Source organism: Rousettus aegyptiacus, unplaced genomic scaffold (genome assembly GCF_014176215.1).
Source record: "Rousettus aegyptiacus isolate mRouAeg1 unplaced genomic scaffold, mRouAeg1.p scaffold_m13_p_13, whole genome shotgun sequence".
Lineage (NCBI taxonomy): Eukaryota > Metazoa > Chordata > Mammalia > Chiroptera > Pteropodidae > Rousettus > Rousettus aegyptiacus.
The window spans coordinates 38986437-39005577 of NW_023416288.1; the positions used below are offsets into that span (position 1 = coordinate 38986437).

Genomic DNA, 19141 nt, shown 5'->3' on the forward strand with positions numbered 1-19141 from the left:
CTAGTCCTTTGATTAGCACACATATTATGTTTCTAAGTATTACATAGTTTTGGCAGTGCCAAAAGATAATAATTTGCAATCTGTTGTTACCCTGAGTGTTGGATTTCTGGTAATTTTCTTCCAAGAAATAGCCTACTTGTTTAATTAAAATGGAACTAGGTGAAGTACTGACCAAGAATACATGAATAGGAAGGAGTGTTAGACTTCGTAGGCTTTATAAATGTCACCATTTAATTTTGACTTTAACATGATTAATAACAGGTATCGTTGAGCACTGTTCAGATACTATACTAGGTGCTTTGCAATACTGATGAAGAAATAAACACCTATAAGAAATAGGTGGTATTTTACCCCAGTTTTTCATATGAGAAAATTCAGAGAGCTTAAGTCATGTGTTTAAGTTGCCAAGTTAGTATATGGAAGAGCCGAGATCGGAACTTGACTACAAAGTCTCGGTCTGGGACCCTCTGGAAAACAGAGTGATAATGCTTCAGTTTTAGGTAGGGAAAAAAAAAAATGACAGGGGGAATTCAGGGTGTTGTGTACCTAAAGTGGTTTAGGGGTCAGGATAAGTTTCCAAGAAGGTGACCTCACAGCTGGCACTTGTGAAAAAGGTAAAAGAATGTAGGGAAAAGGAAAAGGGTGATTGGGGGCGGGTGCAGGGGATAAAACGTTGCAGTTCAAAGGGTGCAGGTTTTCAGTTATAAGAAAAATAAGTTCTGAAGCCCTCGTGTACAGCATGGCGACTAACACATTTAACTGCACACTTCAAAGTTGCTGAGAGTAAGATCTTAAGCCTTCTCACTACACACACATGCACACCCACACATACACTTACACAGTTACTCTGTGGAGTGATAGATGTGTTAATCACCTTGATCTTGATAATCAGCCCACAGTGTATAAGTATATAAAATCGTCATGTCGTATACTTTAAAAATATACAATTACGTTTGTCAGTTATTTCTCAGTATAGGTAAAAAAAGGAAAGAAAAAAAAAAAAAGAATAGCAGTGCGGATGTCATGAGCCAACACAGCCTATTTCTTTGGGAAGGAGTGATTTTTTTCAGAAGCTTGATTTCAACTGGTTTGCCTAGAGCAGAGTTTCTCAAAGTGTGTCCATCCGAATGGAGATTCTGCAGTGCGGGAGTAGGTGTTCTTGGGCAAATACGTCTGGAAAATACTGGGTCGATCACAGTTGTATGGGAGCTCTTACAGCCATCGATATGCTTAAATGTGCAGCTGTGCCTCTGAGAGGGGCTGCAGGGCGTACCGTTTTCCACGTCTCGATGGACATGGAACTCCTGTCTGTCACTGAGCGTTTCATGAGACCAGTGTTCCAAAGCGGAAATTTGGAAGAATTTCGGTAAAAGGTTTCATCTTCCTTTGCTGTTTGGGGATTAAGTAAAACATCATGGTTGGTTCCACAGACGTTTATTCCCATGACTAGAAAACAGTTCCGAATGCATTCATTGCTGACCGGATCCATATTCTTATTTTCATTTGTGAATAGAGGTACCTTTTCTCAAATAAGTGGCCCAAAGTGCCCCAATTTGCCTCCCATTTCACTCTTCTATTTGGTAGGAGGAATTAGCTCTGCAGATTTTCCTCACATTTATTGGAGTCAACATGGAGAACCAACAGAGACAGTGGAAGCTGGATGAGATGCTCTAGAACATTTTATCATTGGATTAAATATATGTAAATGTAGATTATCAGATAGTTTCTCTTTAGTCTGCGTCCTATCCCTTTTTCTTGAATTTTCTTCTTAGAAAAATTTAATGTTTTAGGAAACTAATGTTAAAAGGAAGACCCAAATACTGATTTCTCCATTAGGCAGGGAAAGGGTTGTTATTTCCGTCTGTAATTCATTGTAATTACTTTCCTCATTCTTGCCCATTTGAGGATCAAAGGCTTTGTTTAATGTCATTGAACTCTGATCCCTCACAAGGCAGCATGTACTTCTGACACTATACCACCAAGGCCTTCTGTGTCCTTGTTAAACATACATTGTCAAATGTACACACTGTCCTTTGGCTAGTATAATGACATCTACACTTCTGCTTTGAATAAGGATAAGAATAACCCCTTTCCCAGTATTGCTATAAAAAATAGAATAGTTTTTCCATTAGTAGTAGAAATTATTTACTGATGGTGGACACAAGATTCTGGTTCCAAATCTAGGCCTCAGTCCTATCCTTGCAAAAAACCAAGCTGATCTTTGTTTTCTCTTTACCACGGAAAGAGATTGGTTTTTCTATACCAAGAGAAATAACTATTTTTCATACAAAAATGGGTATTATATTCCATTCAGGGTAGCAAACCACTGGAGTAAAAAAAAATATGAATTGCCTTTTCATAATAAAAAGAATCCTTGATTTTTCAAAAAATAAAAGATCTATGGGGAATATAAAAGCAATCAGGTAATAAACCAATTGAAAATCAGTTTTAGTATCTGCAAGAAGTTTACTCTGGCTTCTTGATGGTCATGGTTTTTGTGAGAACTTTGACCTTCTTTGATGCAGTAGATGCATATGTTATCCTCGGTTCTTGACACTCATGAAGGAAACTTTCTTGGATGGACCAAATTGCTTTTTGTTTTATTGATCATTTTGTAATATTGGGATTACCCTTCTTTTAAAAACAGTTTACCAACTAGAAGGCAACCCTTGGAAAAACAATGACTATATTTGGTGAAATTCGATTCTCTATTTTTAATAATTGAAATTTTCTCATACATTGATGTATTTATTTATGGTAGTTTTTACTAAAAAGGCTGTATGTTAATCATCATTTGTTATATGACAGAAATGACCACATTTAAGATTATTTGCAGTTCCTAAAGTTTTAATACTATAAAAAATGCCTTTTTTGGGGGGGACATTTAGCATTGCCGCTCACATGGGACATTATTATATTTGTGAAGTGTTTTGGGCCTAAATTTTGAAAACAGAGGAAATGATTAAAATTCAGAAATTTTAGCTCTCCAAACACTACGTAAATTTTATATTGACTCCATACAATGTTTATAATGCAAATATGTTCCAAATATATTTTAGTACAGAATAACATAATTCTCAGAATGCACATTTATTCCAACTATGTGGAGGCACTAGTGTTCAAACAACGGTAGCTGGTCTGATGCTTGAAAGCACCGCTTGCTGGCCGAAGGACATTGCTCTGGAGGCATAGACTGGAGACCACGTTGAGCATGCTAAGTGATTCCATCTGACCTGCAGAAAATCGCTATGCGTTACATTTTCACTTTGCACGTATGTCACTGACAAAGCCAACTGGCTGGAATGAGCATTCTGAAATGGACATTTCTGGCTGAGCTTTTGGAAGACTGCATTTTTTAATGTGAAACATAAAAAAAACCACTATTCACTGGTTGCACATTAAAAGCAAATGGCCAAAGGAAACAAGATGAACTATAAAAAGCTCATAGGATGAAAATGTTAAATTTTGTGTACAATTTAAATTTATTCTATTTGTAGTAGGTTTAAAAATAATGATGCTTAATATAATAAACCAACCTTCCTAAAAAAGCAAAAAGACTTAGTATCAATTTCAGGCATTACAGAGAAAGATACATTGGTATAGCTTAATAAAGAAAAGATTTGACATTGTTCCTTTTATAAATATTTAATCACAACTGTATATGGATTTCATACTTACTGAGTGAAGACTTGGAAAATTGATGCGAATCAATGAACTTTTGTTCTTTGAGGAAATGCAATCTGAGCTAGGAAAAAACTCTCAAGGCAAAAATTTCTGAGTTTGAGTCCTTTTTTTGCCATTGACTGACTTTGTTGGTATAAAACATATCCTCTTTTAGGCTTGGGTTTCCCCCAAAATATGATTTTATAGTTGCCTGATCCAGTCATTGTCAGCAATGAACTGTTATTTAGAAGTGGCTTAAGCTCCTGCTAATGAAGCCGTTTCTGTAAATGTAGGGTATTATTTTCGTAGTGTGCAGTAACTGGACTGGTGAAGCCAGAGTTTATGAACCACATGTGGCATTGAGAGACTGGCGAGTATTCAGAAGCAGTTACATAAGACTTTTTAGTTAGTTAGGATTTACCATAGGCTTCTTTTGTGAAACTCTTTGCTAGGTACCATTAGAGTTATAAGATAAATAAATGCTAGTGTCCTCGCCCTGAGAAAGAAAAGAAACGAATATAAGAAACCAACGTGAGTTACATAATGACTTGTGCCAAGTACATTGCTGGTAATTAACAGACCTCATGTAATCACCTATGCCAGTCGAAGGCTTTACAACATTCATTGAGTGCTTACTATGTACCAGGCATTTTGCTGAGAGTGCATACTCATAGTTCATTATCCAGATGAGGAAACTAAGGTTGAAGATGTTGCCTTAAGGTCTTATATAGCTGATAAGTGGCAGAGAGCACCTTTCACACTTGTATTGTTTCACAGTTGGGGCAACGTATCTTAAAATGAGAGGAGTTTTTAAGTTAGGTATCACGACACACAAAAAAAAGACATTTCCATGTTGAGGGATGGTTAGAGCAGATGTCACTGATATTTTTTGACTGACTCTCTGTTGCCTTATGCGAGCAGCTTTCTGGGGTTGGGATGGTGGGGCTCTTCCCAATCAACCTGCCCTTGGGATCTGTTTTTATGTTTGCCAGAGCCCTGTTTTGGTTAGACCGAGTCCTTACCATTGTAGTAATTCCTGTTGTATATGAAACTACTTTGTACACAATTGTGTCTGCAAACGTACAGGCAAGATTTAAGCAGTTTTGATCACTATCATGTTTATGAATTGTGGAGCTCATTGATTATCAGGCATGAACCCTGTGATTTATTAGTAAAGGAATAAGTTCTATGTGATACCTTCTTTTGTGCATATATTATTTGCTTATTGGAAGTGATCCAATTCATGCGCTTATCAATTTACATTTGACTAGTACTAAACAAATGCTAACGCCCTTCTTAATTCTGAAATTAGCATGGAATAATAGTAAATGAAACACTCCAAGCCCACCTTTTAAATGCGAGTTATAAAATTTCACTTGGCTAAGGATAAGGGGAGAGAAATCATGTTTCATGGTTTTGATTTAAACTAAGATATTTGTTTTACAACTACAAAAATTAAAGTCATGTACCTTTTCTAAAGTGTGAGTTGAAAATCTAAATCCTCTCATGAATTTTAGCAAAAGGCTTTCTGCACACGCAGCTGCTCCTGTCCTGATTGTAGTTACCAGCTTATGGGTTATCAACAGCAGCCAGAGCCTTTTCCAGGAAGTCTTCCTGGTCTGGCCTACTGCTTTGCTTACTTGTTTATTTCTACAGAATTTGTTTATACATTACCTTTATTGCATGTTAAGTTATGGTGTAATGATTTGTTTTAGTATTTCTTGACCCCAGTATTTCTTCCTTGAGATCAAGGACTATATTTTATTTATGTTTTTAATCTCTAGTACCTAGCCCAATTCCAGACATACGACAAATAGTTAATGTATGGAATTAATGAATATACTAATCATATTTGATTTATAAAAAATACATAAGATTGAAATCACCAAGTACAGTGAACTCCCCGCAAAAAGTATTTATCTTAAAACAGTTCAGTTCGGAATTAAAATGTTTCCTGTGGTCATTTCATTTTAACAAGAAAAAACTGCTTTCTACTGTGGGAGGTTATATCCTTGATTAAATAATTCCCTTGCTTTTACATTACCCATTTTGTTGCTAGACAAATTGTAGAACATTGTAATTTTGGAATAAATCTAGAGTACTTCAGGTAATTTATGTAACTGAAGATAAAGGTTTTTTATACTGTTCATACACTAGAGTGAATTTTTAATTGCTTTAAAATATGTTAATAGGTTAAAATTAGATTCTCCTCTTCACTCTCTCTCCTCTGTATCTTATTTGTTGAATAGATTCACTTATCCTATTCCCACAATCTGGATATTGCTTATTGCATACCTGCGGTGTCTTGTAGATGTGTTTTTCTGTCCTTAAAAGAGAATGAACTACTGACGTATGCTACGACATGGACGAACCTTGGAGACACGCTAAGTGGAATACACCGATCATAATAAGACAAATACTGTGTAATTTCTCTTACACGAGATTCCTGAACTAGTGGGATTCATAGAGAGGCAAGCATGCTGGTCGCCAGGGCTGGGAGGAAGAGGGAATGGAGAGTGAGTGTTTAATTAGTACAGAGCTGCAGGCGGGAAAGATGAAAAAGTCCTGCAGATAGATAGATGGTGGTGATGATTGCACAACAACGTGAAAGTACCTCATGCCGCAGAACTGTACATTTAAAAATGGTTAAAATGGCAAACTTTTTTATTATGTATTTTCTTTATTAAGTCTATCGGGGTAACATTGGTAATGCAATTACATAACTTCTAGGTGTACGTTATCAATTGACGTCTGTATATTCTATTGTGTGTTTACTACCCAAAGCCCAGTTTTCTTCAGCTGCCATATATTCGATCCCCTTTAACCATCTACTTTCTCCCTCCTCCCCAACCCCCTACCCTCGGTAACCACTAGTCTATAGTTGATGTCCATGAGTCTTTGTTTGTCCTGCTCATTTGTTGCTTTTAGGTTTCTGTCCCACATATGGGTGATATCATGTGATTTTCACCTTTTTCTGTCTGGCTTATTTCACTTAGCATGATTATCTCACCGTCCATCCATGTTGTCGCAAATGGCAGTATTTCATCTCTTCTTATGGCTGAGTAGTATTCCATCGTATGTATGCGCCACAGCTTCTTTAGCCAGTCATCTATCGTAGGACACTTCGGTTGCTTCCATGTCCAGGCCACTGTGAATAATGCTGCTATGAACGTCGGTGTGCAAATATCTTTTCGGATGTGGGATTTTAAGTCTTTGGGGTAAATACTCAGTAGAGGGATTGCTGGATCGTATGGTAGATCAATTCTTCGTTTTTCGAAGGAGCTTCGTACTGTCGTCCGTAGCGGCCGTGCCGGTTTGCAGCCCCACTGCTTCCTTGTCCTTTGGTGGGGTTTTGTGGGGTTTCCCTCTGGTCCTTCTTGTTTTATGTTATAGACGTCTCTTCTGAATCTTCGGCACGTGGTTACCATTACGAACATGTAAAGGATAGTTACACATATATAAAGTCGGCCCTCTTCTTCTGCGCGTGCGTTGTCTCCAGTCCTCTTTGTGAATTTGGACCTTCGAATCCTCCCCTTTTCAGTCATTGTTGTCTCAGTTTGTCCCTAGGTATGCCGAACGTTCACTACTATATTGCTATAGCAAATCTTTTTTTATTTTAAGCTTATGATGCCCGGCTCCTAGTAAGGGTTGCACTCCTCTGCTTTTATCAGCCTGCTTTTATCGCCTTATTCCTAATTACATATGTATATTTTTTGTCATTTTGTTTTAGGTGAGCTGACCCCTTACAGAATTTCCTGTAGTGCAGGCCTCATAATGGAGAAGTCCCTCAATTTTTGTATGTCTGGAAAGATCTTTATTCCTCCTTCGTATCTAAAGGAGAGCACGGCTGGATACATTATTCTTGGCTGGTAGTTCCTTTCATTTAATAGTTTGAATATTTGATTCCACTCTTTTCCGGCTTGTAAAGTTTGTGCTGAGATGTCCCACGATAATCTGATGGTTTTTCCTTTTTAGGTTACTGTCTTCTTTTCCCTGGCTGCCCTGAGAATTCTGTCTTTGTCATTGATTTTTGATAATTTCAATACAATGTGTCTTTGTGAAGGTCTTTTTGGGTTGAGATAAGTGGTGTTCTATTGAGTTCGTAAATTTCAAGCTCTCGCTCATTTCTTAGATTTGGGAAGTTATTGTGAACTATTCGTCTGAAAATGCTTTCTAGTCTCTGCTTCTTTTCTTCTCCTTCGAGAATTCCCAATATTTTTATGTTTCTTCTCCTTATGGTATCAGCAAGTTCTTGTATTTCTCTTTCATTATTTTTCATTCTTCAGTTTCTCTCTTCTTCCTTCTGACTTATTTCTAGATTTCTGTCTTCGATATCACTGATCCTTTCCTCCATTTTATCAACTCTGTTTCTCAAGCTTGTTATTTTATTTTTCAACTCTTGCAGTGTGTTCTTTATCTCCGGAATGTTTGTTTTGAGGGTTTTAATCTCTTTGCTAAAGAACTCATTCTGCTCATCTAGTTGTTTTTTCAGTTCCCGAAATTGTTGATATGATTCATTTTGGATCTCATTGAGTTTTTTTCAGAAGTACCATTCTGAATTCTTTGTCATTTAAGTCACATATTTCTATGTCTCTAAGCTTATTTTCTGGAGATTTTTCTCTTTCTTTCTGAGATACCCTGTCCTCTTGGCTGTTCATGGTGTTTAATGGACTATTTCTCTGCATGGGCATTAATAGAAGTGTGTTCTGCTTTTCTTTTCCAGAAAGATTTGTTATATAATGATCTTTAGCCTGTTGCAAATAAGGTGTTTTTCTTTTGGTTTCCAGTAGGTGGCACTGAAGTCTCTTGGATCTCTGTTTTATATAAAGTCTTATAATAATGTCTTTTTTTTTCCTCATAGACGTTTATTCATGCTTGCTACCCTTAGTCTCAGTTCCCGTCAGTGTTAGTGACGGCTTCAGTAACATTTGCTAGATTTCCCTGGGGTTCCCCGGCATTCTATCTTGGAGGGTATGGGGGAAGAGTCCACCGCCTGACACCTGGGGTTTTGACCTGTGGTAGCTCTTATGCACAGATCTCATGCTCAGACATGCCGGTGTGCAGTTTGGGTGTTTTTATTGAGTTTTAGATGTTTAGCTTATTGCTGTTTTAAGGGGAGAGATCTGGGAATGTCTCTCACTCCGCCATGTTTAATCCAATCTCATATAAACAATTCTTGATAAAAAATAAAGGTGCTTGAGCTCACCAGTATTTTTACTTAATTTTGACTGAATTGTATAAATAATCGTGATAGCATGTACAAGGATATCTGTGAGATTAAGAGGCTTGTTTATGAATGAATTATCATTCTGAAAGATTAACGTTAATTTCATTATACATGGGTAAAGTACCATCTTACATAACACATTAAACCTTTCAACTGTTTATATGTAATATATAGTCTAGGTGTATATGTTTATGTGTGTATGCATATTTGTATCTGTTTCTAATTTTATAAACAATAAAATCTAGGTTTGAACAGAAGCCATAGTCTTTGCTAAATAATTGAAAAAACATGTGTTTCCATGTAGGCAAACCTAAGGAAAGTAGTAACTCTCAAACAATTCATCTGTTTAGAAAATGCTTTCAGGCCTTTACATGTTAAATCCATAATTCTATTACAGTGATTGAATTTTGTAATGAGAAGCATTTGTTCATTGACTTAAACTTTTAATAATTTAACAATGAGAATTTTCCCAGAATGAAGCAGTTCGTGTCTATTGGAGAAACAGAGGGAATTGAGAAAAGAGACATTGTCTGGAAAACTGAAATAATCTTAGAGGTTAAATCTGAATCTGGCATTGATAGTTTAGGTGGCCATTGATGATGCTAAAGTACTAATTTATTTTTGTTTTTCTTATTTTTCTCTTAAAATGTACCATAGCAATTTTGACTGATTTCAAGTAGTTAGTAAGATGTTACCAGATCACAAATACATTTTTATAAATTACAAATAATAATAATCTGTTCAGAATCTTATTTTATCTAGGAGAGGGGGAGATTTCATTAATTTTTTGCTGACTTTTTTGGAGTTATTAGCGATTTATTGACTAATGTCTTATTTTACATCATATTAAAGGATTTGGTATTATATAACTGGCATCCCAAAATAGGAAGTCAGTAAATAACTATTAAAATATCTTAGATGAAGAATATATTTGATTGAAGAAGGGAAAAACAAGACAACTTCAGATTTTTTTTTGTGCTAAATATATATTTTTTAAAAATTTTATTTATTATCTTTTTAGGCAAGGCAACCCTTGGTTGACCTCATAGAGTGCAAAGACCTTTTCAGCTTATAATTCTTTGTTTTTTTATTTTTTACGCCTACAGCACCTGGTCTTCCTAGGTGGTCTCCCATCCATGTACTACCCAGGCTTGACCCTGCTTAGCTTACGAGATTAGACGGGATCGGGCTTGTTCAGAGTAGCATGGCCGAAGACTAAATATACCTTTTTAATAAAAACTATTAACTTTGAAATTGCTATTGTCTTTCCCAAGGCTAAGAAAAACAAATTTTTTTGACTGCAGATTATAGTTATATATCTGATACTGTGTCAGGTGCCTTTACAGGTTTCTATTTAATTCTTAAAACAACCTGTGGAGTAGATGATATTACTATCCTACAGGTGAGGAATTGGCTGAGTCAGAATTCTATATAATTATGTGTATTTTTGTATACATATGTGTGTATACATATATAAATACACGTGCACATAAATATTAAAAGATTTGACATTTTCAAGGTTTAAATATCAGAATGGCTATTTGAAAGAAATGGAGAAAAACAAAGTTCTTGGGAAATACTGATTTTTTTTCAACATTGTTGTTTCATCAGAGGAATTTGAATGGGCGATAGTAAAAGTAGTGGTTTTATAATGTACTCTTACTTTTTTTCTCCTTGAAATTATCATTGCTGATATATTCTGCAATGATATATTCTGGTTTTGAATTTGACTTGTGACAAGTATGTTTTTTTTTTAATTTTTAAAAATTGTTTTATGATTTTTAAAATTAAGTTTATTGGGGTAACATTGGTTAATACAATTATATATTTTTCAGGTGTACATTATCATTTGACATCTGTATATTCTATTGTGTGATTACCATCCAGAGTCCAGTTTTCTTCAGCAACCATATATTTGATCTCTACCCACTTCACTCTCCCCTTACCCCCTATATTTGACCCCCTTTACCCTGTCTACCTCCCCCGTTCTCCCCTACATCACTACTAACCACTACTCTATAGTTCTCTGGTAACCACTAGTCCACATCCATGAGTCTCTGCTTGTCCTGCTCATTTGTTGCTTTTAGGTTTCTATCCCACATATAAGTGATAACATGCGATTTTCAACTTTTTCTGTCTGGCTTATTTCGCTTAGCATGATTATCTTGAGGTCCATCCATGTTGTCACAAATGGCAGTATTTCATCTCTTCTTATGGCTGAGTAACATTCCATTGTGTATATGTGCCACAACTTCTTTAGCCAATCATCTGTTGTAGGACACTTCGGTCGCTTCCATGTCCTGGCCACTGTGAATAATGCTGCTATGAACGTCGGTGTGCAAATATCTTTTTGGATGTGGGATCTTAAGTCTTTGGGGGTAAATACTCAGTAGAGGGATTGCTGAATCGTATGGTAGATCAATTCTTAGTTTTTTGAAGAAACTTCCTACTGTTTTCCATAGTGGCTGTACCAGTTTGCAGTGTCACCGGCAGTGTATGAGGGTTCCTTTCTCTCCTTATCTTCTCCAACATTTGTTATTACTTGTCCTGTTGATTACAGCTATTCTAACAGGTATGAGATGGTATCCCTTTGTGGTTTTGATTTGCATTTCCCTAATAGCTAGTGATGTCGAGCATCTTTTCAAATATTTGTTGGCCATTTGTATGTCCCCTAGGGAAGTGTCTGTTCAGGTCCTCTGCCCATTTTTTGATTGGATCGTTGTTGTGGTTGTTGTTAAGTTGTATGAGTTCTTCGTATATTTCGGATATTAGGCCCTTATTGGAAGTGTTGCTTGCAAATGTATTTTCCCATTCAGATGGTTGTCTCTTTACCTTGTTGAGGGTTTCTTTTGCTGAGCAGAAGCTTTTTATTTTTGATGTAGTCCCATGCATTTTAGCTTTGACTTCCTTTGTTTTTGAGGTCAAATTCAAGTATTTTTAAATATTTTTATTAGAGGAATGCTCTCAAGTAAGGGGTTTTACTAGTTATTTCAGAATATGGATCCAAAAACAGCATGTTTTACTTTCTAGTTTAAGTGGCTTCACTTACCTTTCCACGCGAGAATATGTATTTTTTTCTCTTCCTCTTTTCTCTTTAAGACAAGAGTCAGATGTGAGGTCACTTGAAGGTAGGTCATGAAGGACTTGACTTTCTCTTCAGCAGGAGGTGACAGTCTTAGCACATTTACTTCTAATTAAAGCCAGAGCCCAGTGTTTCACCTGGGGAATTTATTATTACTTTCAAGCAATCAGAGTTTTGAACTTGCGAGTGGAGTTTTCTCTTATAAATCTCATAGTGCATTTGGGCCTCGGGATTTAAAAAACCTGTTGACTCCCTATTGTATATTCAAAAGGTTAAAAGTCATCATTTTAATAGTTTCGTGGCATTCTCTTCCATTATAATGCTTGCTTTGTGGGTTTTATAAAGGTGCGTTAAAATACAGCAGCTTCTGTCAGAATGATGTTAAATTAAGTTTTTGGCTTTATTAGCAACTTTTTTGTCCTTGACGAAATTGGTTGGACTTTTAAAATCACACACGTGACTGAAGATGGAAATATTTGTGCACTGACATGTGCAAAGCAGTGGAGTTCGCGTGCACATGTACGGAGGTGAGGCGGAGCTGCTTGCCTGGGCAGTCGAGACTCTTGATGACCTTTCCCTGAAACACTTGGCTTCTCTCTCTCCGTCTCTGTCTCTCCCTTCCTCTCTCTCACTCTTTCTCTCTCTCTGTATATGAAATTTCATATATATGACGTCGCGTAAAAAGTTTCTTTAACTTTTCACTTACTTTATGTGACTAGAAACTATTTACAATTATTAGTGATGTTAGATATATAACTCCTTTTCATGTAATGAAACTGCTTTAAGGAGTATTTTCTCTTATAACACTACTACTATGTTAATTGTTTATAAATTAGAGAATACAGTTAAGTGAATCAAAAAGGAATGACATATCCCTGGGTTACTGTTAAATTTATTGATCATCATTAACTTTTATATATTCATTTCTATTTAAACATACACACTTTAAACAAAATGGGTTATACTGCTCAACTTGGCTTTTTTCGCCTTGCATATCGTGACTGTCTTTTCATGTCAGTAAGTATAAACCTACTTTGTTTTTAATGACAAAGAATTATGCCTATGTATTTGTCATAATTCATCTCTGTTAATATATATCTAATGCTTTTAATATATATGTGTGTGTGTATGTATATATATATGTGTATGTATAAAAATTATATACATATAATATATAATATATATTATGTATATAATTTATAATATATATTATATATATATAATTATATATGTGTATATATATAATTTTATATACCATGGCAGAGGCAATCATTGGTGGGTCTGAACTTTAGGAATCGTGAGGAATTTGATGGATTTCTGCCCCACCCAAGAAAAAGTTTTTTAAAAAATTGAAATGACACATTCACATATAAAAACTTTAGATGAGGTTTATATGGAGGAGGGAAGTAAAATAATCTCTGTTTTTGTCAACTTGGAACTAACAAATTATTATGACTATTTTAGTTTATTAATTTTTTTTTTACTTTGAATTTTTATGCTGTAAAGCTGGATTCATATTGTTATTTATTCTTTTAAGATCTTTTTATCACTTAACAATATGAGCATTTATAAAATCAATAAACATTCTACTTCAATATAATTCTAAATGATTGTAGAAATTCTCTGATATACTGTTGTTGGTAGAATTGTTTCTGATATTTTGCTTTGAAAAATTCTGTGGTCATCCTAAAATTTCTATGAAACCATCAAGGACCTTAAGTAGTCAAAGCAATCTTGAGAAAGAAGAACAAAGCCGGAGGCATCACACTTTGTGATTTCAAACTATATAATAATCAAAACAATACGGTATTGGCATAAAAGGATACACACAGATCAGTGGAATAGAATAGAGAGCTCAGAAATTAATTTATGAAAAATGAGCCTAGAATGTACAATGGAGAAAGGATTGTCTCTTCGGTAAACGGTGTTCATGGAAAAACTGGATTGCCACATGCAAAAGAATGAAACTTGGACCACTATCTTACACCATATGTAAAAACCAACTCCAGGCGGATTAAAGACTTGAATGTAAGACCTGAAACCATAAAACTCTTAGAAGAAAACATAGGAGGTAAGCTACTTGACATTGGCTTTGGCAGTGATTTTTTTTAGATTTGACACCAAAAGCAAAGACAACTAAAGCAAAAAGAAAAAAGTGGCATTCGACGCTGTATAAGTTTAAGATGTACAGCATAAACGATCTGACTTACGTATATTGTGAAATGATTATCACAATAAATTTAGTTAACACTCATCATCTCATATAGATACAAAAAAGAAAAAGAAAAAAAATACTTTAAAAAATACTTTTTTCCTTGTGGTGGAACCCTTAGGATATATTTTACTAACTTTTAAATATTATATCTCAATATAACAGGAAAGAAAATAACATTTTAGCACCACAAAAATCAAAAGGTAAATAGAAATACTAGAAATTTTATGCTCAAAGTAAAGTTGCCTGATGATCAAAGTTAGCATAAGAGTAGCAAGGGGTAGCTAACATACATTTTATATAGAGAAAATAATGATAATCTAAAGTTATTATTTTTATTTTATTTATGATAAACTCTTTGGAAAGAAAAATGGGATTGGGTGGGGCCAAAAAGCAACCTTCTCTTGGACTATATTATTGCAGTGATTATAACAAAAATGCGTTCATGAGCATACTTGCAAATTTAAAAATATTCACTGCCGAAAAAAATAAACAAAAGAACCAAATGGGACAACATCAAATGAAAAAGCTTCTATACAGCAAAGGAAACCATCAACAAAATGTAAAGGCAGCCTATGGAATGGGGAAAGATATATATATATAAAATAAGGGGTTAATATTCAAAGTATATAAAAAACCTATACAACTCAATGCAGTAAAAGCAATCTGATTAAAAAATGGGCAGAGGAACTGAATAGACATTTCTCAAAAGAAGATATACAAATGCTGAACAAGTATTTGAAAAAATGCTCAACATCATGAAGGATCAGGGAAATGCAAATCAAAACCACAATGAGATATCACTCTACACCTGTTCGAATGGCTATTATCAAAAAGACACAAGAGGTAACAAGTGTTGGTAAGGATGTCGAGAAAGGGGAACCCAAATGCACTCTTGTTGGGAATGTAAATTGGTGCAGCTATTGTGGAAAGCAGTGTAGAGGTTCCTCAAAAATTTTAAAAAATATAACTACCATGTGATCCAGCAATCCCACTTCTGGGTATATATCCAGAGGAAATGAAAATAGGAGTTTGAAGAGGTGGCTGCATTCCTATGTTCATCGCAGGATTATTCATAGTAGGTGAGGTATGGACCAACAGACATGAATGGATAAATTACATGTCGTAGATACATACAATGGAATATTATTCAGCCATGAGAAAGAGATCCTGCCATTTACAACAACATGGATGGACCTGAGGGCATTATGCCAAGTGAAAAAAGCCAGACAGAGGAAGATAAATACTGCATGGTGTCACTTATATGGAATTTAAAAAAAGCCAAACTCATAGAAACAAAGAGCAGGAAAGTGGCCGGAGGATGGGGGAATTAGGGGGAGGTCAGTGAAAGGGTACAAAGTGTCATCTATGAAATGAATGAGGTCTGAGGATCTAATGTAAAACATGGGTACTGTAGTTAACCCTGTATTATATAATTGAAATTTGCTAAGAGAGTAGAACTTATTTTGTCCCCACCGAAGAAGACAAATAGGTGAGGTGATGGATACGTTAATTTACTAAATGAGGGGAATCCTTAAACTATGTGTACTTATTATCAGATCCCCACAATATGAGCTTTAAATGCCTTACGATTTTGTCAATTATACTTTAATGAGGTTGAGATTAAAATAAGAAAATAAAAGAATACTGTGGACATGAATTACCAGTATTTGAATCTCTGTGTTTGTCTCTGATATTTCTTTGGGGTAAAATCTCAGAACTTGATAATTGGGATGAAAAACTTTTGGTACACATAAATTATATCGGAGAGATGGGCCCAACATACCCCTTTTCTCATCTGTGAGTAGCATCTGTGCCTACACTAGGTATTATTTTTTTAAATGTTCAAAATCTTCGTTCAATGGCCAAGAATGACATGTTATATTTTCATCCTTTAAAATAATTGTAAAAAAATTTTGTTTTAACTTTGTTCCTTTACTTAGTTGTACAAATGTTTTGATTTTTTATGATGTTAAATGTTTTAATCTTTTTTGTTGTTGTTGTTATGGCTTCTGATCTTTGTATCATTCTTATGAAGACCTTTCCTACACTATGATTCTAAAACATTTTCTTAATTTGGCCTTCCTAAGGAAGTTAAGATCTGAAAGTTGAGTTAGAGTCAGTGTGCGAGGAACCTAACCGCTTTGCTTGCTGCTGTGTATGGATCTTCGTATTATTACATTAAAATTATTTTGGGGGCAGATGGGAGGAAGCCTGGGTATACAGTTATTTTTCCTGCTACACAAAAGATAATATTCTGCTCTATTTTGGCTTTTATTGGTGTTAAGAAGTCAGCTTTCAGTGTAGCTATTATTATTTTTCTAGTTAACTTTTTTCTCTTATTGCTTTTAAGAGATTCTCTTTGTCTTTGGTGTTCTGAAGTTTCTCTGTCAGTATCTAGGGAGGATTTATTTTTATTTATCTTACTTAGAATTTGTTCGGCTTGAAACTGGATCTTAGAATTGGAACCTTTCAACAATTCTGGAAGATACTCAGCCGTTAATCCTTTGAATGTTGCCACTTCCATATTTTTTCCATTATCTCCTGAGGAAAATCCAATTAGATATATGTTAGACCATCTTACTGTATTGTCAATGTCTCTTAACTTCACTCGTATTTTCTATATCTGTGTTTCTTGTTAATGCATTCTAGATTATTTCCTTAGATTTAGTTTCCATTTCCTAAATCACTGCTATTTACAGACTAATTTCTATCGAAAATCCTCTTGGAGTTTCATAAATTTTGTTAAGTTTAATTGTTATATTTTTAATGTATCAAAGTTTATTTGTTCCTTAAAAATCTGCTTGGTCATTAATAAAGTCTATTAATTATATTTTTAATGCAAGTTTTTATTTTTTAACCATAAAATGTAGTATTTTTATATTCTACTGAAATTGGTAATTTTGGCATATAGAGTCCTTACAATTCTGATTCTGTTTTCTATTATTTTTGCCGTCTCTTGCTCATATTGCCTTTACTTCCTTGTGTATTGTGATTTTGCCTTTGAGGTAATGTTCTTTGGAATTTTATCCATGGGGATGATTGGTGTGTTCCTTCAAAGATTTGAGTTTTCTTTTGTCAGTTGCTTGGTGGTGCTTCTAACTGAGAATCACTTTATAGTAAATTCATAGATTGAGTCATTTTGGAGAAGCCAATAGAGTGAAATTTGGTCTGAAAACCCGCATTAAGATCAGCTTAGGGTTTATGAATTCTTAGGAAAGATTTTTTAATCTGATTCCAAGTTTTGAGATGCACATTTTATTTTGATTTCTCTTGGGCTTGAGGAAGAATGCTAGTTCTAAATTCTCCTTACAGCAAGGGTAGATAGAGCCTTTTGTGGACTTAGCTTTGTACCGAGTGAAGAAGATAATGTACAGGATCAACTAGATTCCCCACATGGAGTGCGCCCCATAGTTTTTCTCCTTTACCATATGTCATTTGAGACTATGGAAACCGAAGCTAAATGTCTGGTGCAGGAAAAGGCCCCAGGGGCTCTGTTTGCCTTTGTGAGTTCTCACTTTCACTTGGTGTTTGGCTTCTGAACTTTATTTTGTATTTTTTTGGCAATATATTGATGTACTTAAAAATGCTACTTTTAACCAACTATTTAATAATATTAGTGGTAGAATTGGTTTTATTTGCTATTCTCATCTACTTATTTTACAATCTATTTAATTTTATTTATCTTTGCAAGCCATTCTTTGGAAATAAGACGAGAATAAATAAAGAAATCATAACAAAAAATTTAACAAGCAGCTATATCGAATTTTGTCTGCCGAAGTGAAATATTTAACATTTTGTATTTAAATCTGATGTTGTTTATAAGCATACAAAGTACAGTCGTGATGATAGGCCATGTTAAATTTGAAATCAGAAAGAGGTTTAGAGATTGTCATTAGGGTACCTACTTTATGCATAGTTTTCAGCTGGAGAAACAGACTGTAGATTAGAAGACATACAGGGTTGAGTTTTGGCCTTGCTGTTTACCAGTTGTGTGTCCTTATCAAATCATCAAACTTTCCTGAGCCTTGGGTCTTTCCACATTTGAATAAGAACAATACTTCTTGACCTTCTTAAGTTACAGAACAGATGCTAGAGTTGGACATATTAATAGTGAGTGGTCCAGGGCTTGTAAACTGCTATTATTATTAATTTTGAAGTCTCTATTTGGCTTGCGTCAGTCTCATGAAACTTCGGTGAGAGGTCGTCAAGGCGTCCATTGATTGCTACCTTTGTTCCACATGATCTCTTGAAACCCACCTTAATTTTTTAGCCTTCTTTCATTTCCTCTTTGTATGACATCGTAGCTCAGTTAACCCTTAGAGCATAAAGCAGAAACCAAGAAATTCGAAAGCTAGTTTAAAAAGATTTATTGAATTATACTAGGAGTGTTACCATGTTATACATATTTTTCACATTCATATCAGATGTAACTATATTCTAGTATTTTACGACATAAAGTAAAACTGGTCTTTGCTAGAGAATAGTAAAACACAGGTTACACCCAGTCAGTATGTGAAGATTTTAAAGAAGTCAACTGCCTTTGGATAGGGTTAGATTCTTTGTCTACTTGTCAGCAGAGGGAGCCTTTGCTTCACTTTTTGGTTCCAGAAGTCTGTCCGTGGTGAGTGTGTAACGAGCCAACAGATTTATGGAAAATACTTGTTTCTTCACGTAGGCCTGAATGGGTCTTGGAACCAGTTTTTTCCTTTGTTCCTATAAAGGAAAAACTTCTTGTCCTTGTGTTCTGAATGTTTTATAGTAGTGGTTCTTTAAGTGCCAGATGGCGGTTTTGAAACTGGTTAATGCTGGGATACATAGTAGTTCTCAAATGCTGTCCCCTGTCAAAGTTTGAATGGTCTCAAAGTAATGAAAAAAAAATAGCAAATATACTGAAGTTTTCATGAAGCTAAGTTCTGTTCAATTAGAGGGGCTGTGCTTAGTGCTAATATAGTTC

The 19141-nt window shown here is 35.0% G+C and overlaps 1 protein-coding gene and 1 pseudogene across 5 annotated transcripts in view; one reads left to right on the top strand and one right to left on the bottom strand.

Moving 5' to 3' along the window:
- Positions 1–19141, top strand: part of BBS9 (Bardet-Biedl syndrome 9) — a 301889-nt gene that overhangs the window by 42360 nt on the left and 240388 nt on the right. The gene's annotated exons all lie outside the window — the stretch shown is intronic.
- Positions 9988–10106, bottom strand: LOC118611056 (annotated as a pseudogene).